Source organism: Hydra viridissima, unplaced genomic scaffold (genome assembly GCF_058129835.1).
Source record: "Hydra viridissima isolate aposymbiotic clone 2 unplaced genomic scaffold, HvirCarnegie_v1 scaffold_7, whole genome shotgun sequence".
Taxonomy (NCBI): domain Eukaryota; kingdom Metazoa; phylum Cnidaria; class Hydrozoa; order Anthoathecata; family Hydridae; genus Hydra; species Hydra viridissima.
Window position 1 is genome coordinate 4,178,716 of NW_028324306.1, and position 10,423 is coordinate 4,189,138.

Below are 10,423 nucleotides of genomic sequence, written 5' to 3' on the forward strand. Positions count from 1 at the left end.
GTTTTATGCGATGCTTGTCTTTGTTTGTTTTTTTATTTTCACGCAAACTTTCTTCAATTTTTCTTTTTTTGAATATTTTTTTGGCATTTTTAATGGTTTTATGTGCCTCAATTTTTATTAAATTTACATCAACCAATTCATCTGTGACTATTTAGAAAAACAAGGACTTAGAGCTATCAATATAAGTCTTCGTAACTAAAAAAATAAGGAAAATAAACTCGGTTGATGTCTATTAGTAAGTCCCGAACATTAGGGGAAGGTGCCTATGATGGCATAGCGCCCTTGATGGCATACTAGTCATATTTCCAAAAATATTACCTTTGGTGCATAAGTGATTAGACCAACATGTGTATAATAGTAATTCATTTCTTTTGGTAAAAATTTATCCCTCCGTCATAAATAATGATTTTGTAATCAACAAACATAAATTTTCGCATGTGGTTTTGTAGTTTTAATGTCCTCATATATTTAGGATTACAATTTTATTATACATCATACAGAAGTGAAACTTTCATGCATTTCATCTGAAAGCTTTGTACATTTATTAGAATACTTATTTTAATGCTATGTGTAGAATAAGGTAGACACAGCTTGTTTTAATAAATATGGTGGCTCTTTCCTATGATGGCATACCGAGGAGTTGCCATCATAGGAAAGTCTGCAAAATGAATTGTAAAATATGCCTGAAATAAATTTTAATGCTCATAAAAAGGTGATCAGGCTAAGAACAAAGATAAAATACAAGAGTTTGAGTAACCAACACATTTGGAAATGAGATCTCCACTATCAGAAGCTTCCATATGCATTGGATCTTCTGTTTCTACGAAAGGATAAGATCTAGTATACAAAACTTGTGTCCGGTGCCTTTAGCACCCTCTAAAATTGAATTAAAAACGTGGAAAAACTGAACCTCTGCATACCACACCAGATATCCAAGTATTAAAGGATAAGGCAAAAGAAGAAGATAACAAAGAAAAAGGAAAAATTTGTTAGAAAAACAAAAAGAAAGACAACTGTTGAAGAAAAATGCTGCAGTGAGGAGATTAAAAGAAGTGGTAATGAAATGGATTTCGAACCTGATGCAGCATTTTTGATTTGTTATGAACTTTATTCGCTGTCTTGCTCTAAAGAACCATGGATTTGTTGTCAAAAATGCGGATCTTAGTGTCATTGTTTATCTGCAAGCATAAAGAGAAGTAGAAAAAAATTTATATGTGAACTATGCTTATAGAACAAATAAGGTAAGTATGGGTATTAAGGCCCGGCGGGTAATAAGGCCCACTAATCCAAAGTTAGGGAAAAAATAAATTGTGAAGCTTTTTTTCGACATTAAAATATTAGAGTTATCTGGTTTTATCACTGGCAGCAAAAAAAAATCAGCATTTCTTTACCGCGCATTCGACAAAGGTGGGCCTTAATACCCATACTTACCTTATTTATTTTTAATTTTGTTTTTTTGATAAGTTGTGTTTCCATTAATGAAAAAAAAAAAAACAACTCTTGTTTGTCTCTTTTCTTTAAAGTGTGCCATCATAGGAGCAGTTAGTTGCCTATGATGACATACTTGTATTTTTTTTTTAGTGGTATAAACTTATAAAAATGCAAAATAGTAAAAATTCTGAGGTTCATTATTATTCTGCATGCTAGAGGGAATACACCCATGTCAAAAATTATTTTTTAAGTTTTCAGGTAATGACTGAGAGAAACATTAAAGTTAAGTATGCCATCACAGGCACCTTTCCCCTATTTACACTGTTAAAGACTTGTTTTTCTTGTTTTTTTTATTTTTGTTTCCTCTTTTTTTAGTTTTGGATATTAATTCCTATATTAGGATGACATATGCAGTGTCATTGTTACTTTTATTTTTCTTTTGAGATTAACGACGTTTACCCTTTACCAAAAGTTTACCCTTACAAATGTAATTATAGATTATTGGTTAAGGACATATATTGGAAATAGTTAAACTGTTAGATAAGGATTGTTCGGTCATGATGATGGAGGATTTGATAACTTTGTTTGTTTTAGTTCACATGAAGATTTGGTAATTTCAGGAACTACTGGTAACTCAGAAAGTCGTCCTGGATTTAATACTATACCTATAGTTAGATTTAAAACTAAAGCAGACGCATTAAATAAATGGATATGTTTGTGGATAAGGTGTAATGGAAAATAGTTAGCAAGCTCTACTGCTAATTCATCTACTTGTAGTGCTCAATTGAGATTTGGAGATTTAAACCTAACAGTTCTTGCACTATAAGACGTAGATGTGCCATTATTTTAACTTCAAGAGAGATTTGCTACTGCCGCAAGTAAAATATAAGCACATTGTAAATCGTTTTGTGCAGGCATTTAGTGGATTGTGATCCAATTATTAAATAGCGATAAGTGCGCCGTTGTGTAAAGGAATAAAAATATCAATAATATGTTATATTTATTACGGAATATATCAGTTTTATACCTCTTTAATCTTCACTAAGTTCACTTAGAGTTCTAAAGGAAAAATAAGTAAGGCATTTAATAAGTAAGGCAGCTTCTAAGACATTTGGAAGTAAGGTAAAGCTTTTAGAAAAGAACCGTTGGGCATTAACACCTATTGTGGACGGAATCATTGAACTGTAGCTCTCAAAAATGCAGCAGAATCTTGAAAGTTCAGTGTCTACCAAAAAGCATCAAAATTGGAGGAATGGAAAAATATCAACGTCACTGATGAATTGTCCTTTACATTATTTTCACAGCCTCATGACCTAAACATAATTGAACAATTATGGTGAATTTTAGAAAAAACAAGAAGACGATTTCTATACTCAACTTATTCAATACTAATCGCTGACCAACCCCCTTTTAAAATTGATTTATTGAAAACTTTCAGCCGCTCCAATTACTTTGTACCGCCCCTGTGAATATTTTTAAACCGTTTTTTTCAAACGATTAAAAAGTGTGCATTTATTCGTTTAAAACCTTAGAAACCAAACTTTGCACTAAAAATAAAAATGAGGTGCATCGCACTGGAAAAAAAAAAGGGAATAGCTTGATAACCAGAGAACTGCTCAACATTTTGAAGTAGATTTTTTACAAGACATTAAATATAAGATATTGTTCGTATATATATATATATATATATATATATATATATATATATATATATATATATATATATATATATATATATATAATAGTGAATTAAAGAGACTTACGCCAGTATAAAAGAATTTATTCTGAAAATTAAATATATATAAACCAAAATACAGTCATATTAACTAACACAAGAAATACTTAACAGTAACAGTACAAAGCAGCAGTTATTAGAAATAGAAATCAGCAAAAAATATGTAAAGATTTATATTTAAGTTACTTTAATTAAAGCATTTTGTTTATTTAAACGGATTTTTAAATCTTGAAAAATCTTTCTTTATATATCAGAGAAAGTATGTATATAAAAATTATTTAAAAAATTATTAACATTAAATCTGAAAAACAATTTTAAGTTCAGAATTACAAGGAAAATAATGTTAAATGAAGTTTTATCTTTTTCTGCACCTTTATCGGGTCATTAAAACGAGTTTCAGCATAAAGTGGTTGAATAATAGAAACAACCTTTGTATGCAGACTATATATACTTGTGACTATGATCCAATGATATATATTTACTAGATATCTAATTTCACAAAAATGTCGTAAGAAAAAGTGAAGCAAATTTTTAGAGCTTTAAATGCCGGTGGCCTTTTTATTTAAACTGACAATACTTCATTTTTGTTTTGCTTTTAGTTATAATCGCGTCATTTCAGGCTGGCAAAAATTTCAGCTTGGCAAAAAATTTGCTTCACTGCGTAGGCGCAAGTTAGATATCTAATAAATATAGATAATTGGTACGTTCTTTATAGACGTTCCCTTTAAAAATTATCAAAATGGTAATTTCACTCTCCTTCAACTTTTAATTAAGGTATATTTTCTTAAGAGTGTTTGAGTATATTTTGAAGGTTAAAGATAATTTTATTAAATGTTTAGTACAACAGGAACGTGATAATATACATATTATTTTTAAGATGCAAGGTGATGGTCAAAGTAATCATTCTAAGTTTCAGAATGCATCTACTATTAAGAGAGCTCTGAATGATCAAATTGTGTATATTATAGTGTTTGTGCTGTTGAAGATTCGAAGTGGAAAATAAATATTATGGAAAACTGTAATACAAACAGTGCAAATGCAACCCGTTATCTTTTGTTTTGCAAAAGAGACTCCTTTTATTCTAAGAGAACTTTAAACATTTACAAAAGAAGAACAAAGTGTGTGAAGTATAGAACCCACAAAATGATAATTAAGCTGATAACTGATCTTAAGGTAAATATTGCAGAAGACTGTGTACCTTTAAATTTTGATATTTAATGGTAGTGTTTAACTCTGTTAGTAATACATTTTAGGAAAAACGCTGGTGTTGGCTGATCTGATATTTCGAGATCTTTTCACATAATCAATACGGTATGTTTTTTTTTGTTTTTTTTTTGCAAAAATAAAAAAATAATCTATTGTCAGAAAATTTGAAAGCATAGGATCTCAAACTTTTATGTTTGAAAAAGAATTGCATCAATTAGCCTCAAATTGTCTCCATTTTGCCTCAGGTTTTTGTTAGCCTCAAAAATGTGTCTAAAATCCTTTTTCTGCTTAGTAATGCATGGTATAATGTCTTGAAGGCCTTTTCTAAATATAAAATGTTGTTCTACATAAAGAAGGCTGAGACTGTTTAGAAAATTAATTTTAATTCCATTTCAATTATATCTATCTATTACAGTGAATACAGTTCTTTCTTGGATGCGTAATTATCAGCAATAGTATTTTTATATTAGGTTTCTAAAATATATAGTTTGTCTTAATCTAAACTATTTTTTGTAATAATCAAACTTTTTAACTTTTTTAATTTTAACGTTTGTTATTAAATATATTAGGAAGTCAAAGAGTAATGGTTCATATTAAGAAAAAAAGTCAAGAAAGTATCATTAAATAATGTTGACCAGCTCTTAGTGATACGAAAATTTTGACAAACGGTTATTTTTTAGCCATATATTGTTAAAAATGTTTTTTAGAATAAAAACCTTCATTCTGCAATCAAAGGGCATGGAACTCCAAGAGTTCTTTTACATTTATAATTCAAATTCTTACAATTTTATATTTAAAAAAATAGGAAATAACATGCGTAGAAGAATAAAATATCTGCAACCCCAAAGATATATTAGATCATAGCAATGATATATATTTATTAGATATCTAATTCGCGCTTCCACAGTGAAGCAAATTTTATGCCAGCCTGAAATTTTTGCAAGCCTGAAATGACGCGAAACAAAAATGAAGTATTGTCAGTTTAAATAAAACGGCCACTGGCATTTAAGGCTTTAAAAGCTTGCTTCACTATTTCTTACAAAATATTTGTGAAGTTAGACATCTAGTAAATATATATCATTGGTACGTACGCAGTAAACCAATGATTTTGGAACCCCCCTCCTCCCTTCTACGACTTGTACGCTTTTAGCCACCCCTTCCCCCTCCGCGGACGTAAGCGTTATTAATAAAAAAAGTATGACCTCCCCCCCCCACCAAAAAAAAAAATTTTCAAAACATTAAATACAAAAAAAAAATCAACATTTTTAGTTAGAAATTTTTCTGTACTTAACTAAAAAAACGGGCAGTTATTAACAAAAGGAAAGAAAAATAATTTAGAAAGGATTCGTGCAGCGAGTATTTTATAGTTAGCCTTTTATATTTCTACAAATAGTGACAAATAAATTGAATATATTATGGAAAACAGGCAAGAACTCTGCTTCTTATCTTTCATTGGTAATCTCCTCACTGACTTCTTCACTTTCACTTAAATCACTCTCTATTTCAATCTTTATCTTTTGTTATTTGTGTGCTTTCTTGTGTCGTTTGATTGCAGCCTCGCTCGGCCAGTATTTATTGCATTTGTTGCAAATTCCGTTTAAAAGCTTTTTTTCCAATGAAGGGCAATACAGATCAAATGGTATAATTTTGTACTTTAAGCCTCCTGTAGGTATATCTTGTAGCAAAAGCCTATGCGCCAGAGGTGCAAAGTTTGAATGGTTTGATACGTTATTAAAATATTAAGACGGTTCCATCGCTTTGTAACAATTCTTGCAGTACTCGTAAATGGCCGGAAATGGAATGAAACGTTGGAGGATGGTATTAAGCTAGTATGTTTCAAACGATGAACAACATAACTTGTCCTGGCATTTCACAATTTGTAGAGAGTATTGCGATTGCTGGCAATGTTTCTCTGGATCAGGATTCTGTGGTTTTTTTGCTTTCCCAACTGGTACAGCCCGGCAATTAACAAGATAACCGTCGATCACGGTTTTCTCCCAAGCTTGGGATAAACCGTCAGTCGCTTTTTGGAATTTTTCTACCTCCAGTTCTTGGTTGATTGTCTTCCCAAAAGAATCAAGGTGATTGCCAAAATAGTCAAGGGAAAAAACTGTTCCAGCCGAATCACGAGAAAGAGGTGCCATTCTTCTTTCAATGGGGTTGGAGGTTGAAAGCCACGCTGCATTCACACCATGAAGCAAGATATCTAAATCCAGCAAGCGGAAGAGATCAACAGCAGTTGCTAACATCTCAAGAGAGCGTGGTGCCTCATCTTGAGCTCCATCAGTCTCCATTAACATAATTGGTTTACGTCTAAGCAACTTGGTTTCAAAAAGCTCCTAAAATCAAAAGCATGTGTAAAAGCAATCGATGTATCGTGATTCCCACTTCTTATGCGTATGAAAGTGTCTCAAATGTAGGGTACACTTTCATCATTGTTAACTTTGCATATGCCATACAATGATGAGATTAACTTATGCTGTGGACCAACAACAAAGTTATGATCCGTAAATTTGACCTTGTATTCCATATACATCACCAGCGGCGCTTGAAGGCTTGCAGCAGTAAGACCCAACGGTACCTGGCTTTATCATAATTAGACATGAAAAGCACAGCTTTTGATCCAAACAACTTTCAAACTTCTAACATGTCATCAATAAAAGATTTGGCAAACATTCTATCATCATTTCTTTTTCGTAGTCGATTTTCTGGACGCAGTAGCTTCACTGGAACTGTGCTGACATTCTTTTTTCCTTCAGAAGTGTTTCCACGTCGTGATAAAAGACAAAGGTACAAACCACTTCTACAGAAGTTGAAGTCTATCTTCGTCAGCTCTTTCTGAAGAGCATCCAAAGTGGAGACACTACGAAAACATTCTATATCTCGACGCTAGTCTACTGCTGATGAATTTGGCACATTTTTTATGGTTGTTGATAAAAGCTCTAGTTGATCAATTTCGAGGCGCGGTTTTCCGGGATGGTTTTGCATAAACTGTTTCAAAGCACTTGATACTTCAGGGTTCTCTTGACAAACTGTTTTGATGCTCTCTTTAAGTTTTTGTCTCCATTTTCTTTGCCGTGCCGATTCACGAATCAATCTGAAATTAAAATATTACACAAATCTTAGATTTCGTTATAAAACCTTCTATACTTAAGGTTTTCTGTATTCTGTGAACTTTGGAAATCCTCACTTCAAATTAGAAAATCTTATTGCAAATAGCATTTTGAAAGTTTCTGCCTGTTTAAAAGTTTGGTTTTTATCACCAAGACGTCTTTCTATACTCTTAAATAAGCTCTATTTGATATATATATCTTAACAATTACCTGTCCAACTTTGTTTTTTCTTTTCTTATGCTTTCTTTCACAGTGTTTCCTCGTTACAGTAGACAAACCAAAATCGCATGCGATTATCAAGGATGAACGCTGTGATTCAAGATCTGAGATTTTCTTTGACTTTTAACTGGTGCTGGATTTTGCTCTTTCCTTCTCGTTTCATGTTAAATCTGAATTTAGGAAACACCCAAAAATGAACTATTATAAATTCTCGACAGTTATAGAGATTGGATATAGTTGTCCAATTATGATGAATAAAACTATGCGATTGTACTATAGTCGTAGAATGTAGTATGATTACCAATTCGGTTGAATTCAATATATGGAAAATTACGAGAGAAAAAGTTTGTAAACTATTTCAAAATATTGCTTACAAAGTTCAATCCTTTCAGGCTCTGTCGTAGTTGCGTTCGGAAAACTTTGTTTATTATTTGACGAAGACGGTGTCACAAGAAACTTTGCTGCTAGGAAATTTTGCGGCAGCGACATTATTTCCTAGGAAAATCTGCTGCTCAGCTGCATTATTTCCTGGGAAAAATTGCCGCTCGCAGGAAAATTTGCTGCTGAAAAAAGCTAATTAATTAGTTTCAATCTTTCCTCAGATTATTTCTTCGAAATTTCAATTTTTTTGCCTGAACGAACAAGCTAAATTGAAGGAGCACACTATAATGTTCAAATTAAAATTAACTTAAAGTTATTAGTCATTGTTCTTTTCCATCTTTTTAAATCAATTTACTTTTTATGTACGCTACATAATAAAAACCTTTGCCTTAGTAAAAGTAACCTTTAAAAGTAATCGTCCTTAACCAATTAAAGTAATTATAAAAAAAAAATCTTTTTAATTGATAATTTTACTTTTATTAACATTAAATATAAAATATCTGGTTTTGCTAATATTTTTATAAATTTAATTTATGTCAATATTTCTAGCTTTCAATGAACTTTTTCGAAGTATTTTATTGATTGCCACACAATATATTAAGCTGAATTGAATAATTATAACAAAGTAAAACTCTAAGACAAGAGTTGATAATATATTTAAAAAAATACAGAAATATTTTATAGAAAAAATATTTATGGCATATTTCGTATGCATATTTCACATATCCACTCCTGCACTGAATTGTCTTTTTTATATTGGACACTTGTAATATGGAACCAATTTAGGCAATTGCTGCAAGTAACCATAAAATCATAAATGTAAGGCATTAAGCAAGTGCAATGCAGTTGAACATTTATAGTTGAGGGATTGTTACGTGTAATACTCAATTTACTTCGCTTATTAAGTAATGGGAAGGGTTTAAACTGTCCAGCATGAAACATTTTTTCAAGATGTTGTCTCATAAACTTTTGATTATATGATATAGTTTCGGGTTGTTTACTGAAAGCCAAATGCACAGCATTAGCTATAGCAAATAATCCATAATCCAAACTTCCAGTCTATTAATTGGACACTTAATATTTACAACAATACTTGGTGGAAATTCACAATTATAATCGGCAAAATTCTTGTAACATCTGGCTAACTAATTAATTAGATGTGAATCTAGTTTGTAATACATACTGTCATAAAGTGAAATTGATCAATTTATTGAACTGAAAGTGACCCAATGAAAATTAATAAAGTGGATCTGAACAGAAATTTTATCTGTACTTACTGCCTTAAATGCATCAGTCTGTGACAACAAGGTATCCTGTAAACCAATAATATCTGGAAACTGTTTCTTTATTATCAACTGAGCTAAATTTATATGTTTGCCTGTCAAATCTTTGCCGTCTAGCATAACTTTTTTCATTGTCAGTGTAAAAATAGAAAGTTCCTTAGATATAGGTTTTGACTTTTCTTCAGAATTATTTAGGACTTTTTCAACAATATTATTTAGAACCATATTTTCAGAAATAGGATAATAAATCTTTAAACGAGTCATATTGTATACTTGTTTTAATTTCTTATTGTAATCATTTACATTACATAAACGAAAAGTATTCTTTTTCAAAATTTGACAAACTTTGTAAGGACCAGTCCAATTTGGCTCCATCTTTGAACCTTTTCTGGAAAGTTTTTTACTATTTCTTATTAACACTTGAATGCCAACTTTAAACAATTGGTTTTCTGAACAATGTTTGGCATCATATGCTTTTTTTTAGCGTTCCTGAGCTTTCTGAATATTTTGCAGTGCATTTTTTTGCATTTCTATTACATTTTCTAATAGACTTTTTCTATTTTTTAAGCTGTCATCAATCGTAGGTTTATTTTCAAAATCGTTTTTTATAGATTTTATTTGTAAATCAACAGGAAGCCTAGCTTGTATTCTGTAAACTAGATAAAATGGGGTTTGTTTTGTAGAGTCTTGAACAGAGGCACGGTATGAAAACAATATACTTTCAATGTATTGATCCCATGTGTTTTGCTTTTCATTAAGATATTTTAAAAGTTGACGCTGAAGAGTTTGATTGAACCTTTCGTCTTGACCGTTACTCTGTGGGTGGTAGGCACTTGTTATGTTGCACTTTGTTCCCACCATTTTATTTAATTCATGGTTTACCTAAACAAAACAAAACAAAAAAAATTCTTTATCTGAGTAGAAATATTATAAGGAAATAGGTCTATTATAAAATGGCCTGTAAAAAATGCCTGTATAGGGTTTGTATTAAATAATAAACAAGTTTATCATAACCAAATAAATAAAAATTAATTTATAAAAGAAAAAAAAAAGTT

The 10,423-nt window shown here is 30.9% G+C and overlaps 1 pseudogene; it reads right to left on the bottom strand.

The window, feature by feature from the left end:
* Positions 1 to 8,778: 8,778 nt before the first annotated feature.
* LOC149885710 (uncharacterized) lies at positions 8,779 to 10,360 on the bottom strand (annotated as a pseudogene).
* Positions 10,361 to 10,423: the final 63 nt, after the last annotated feature.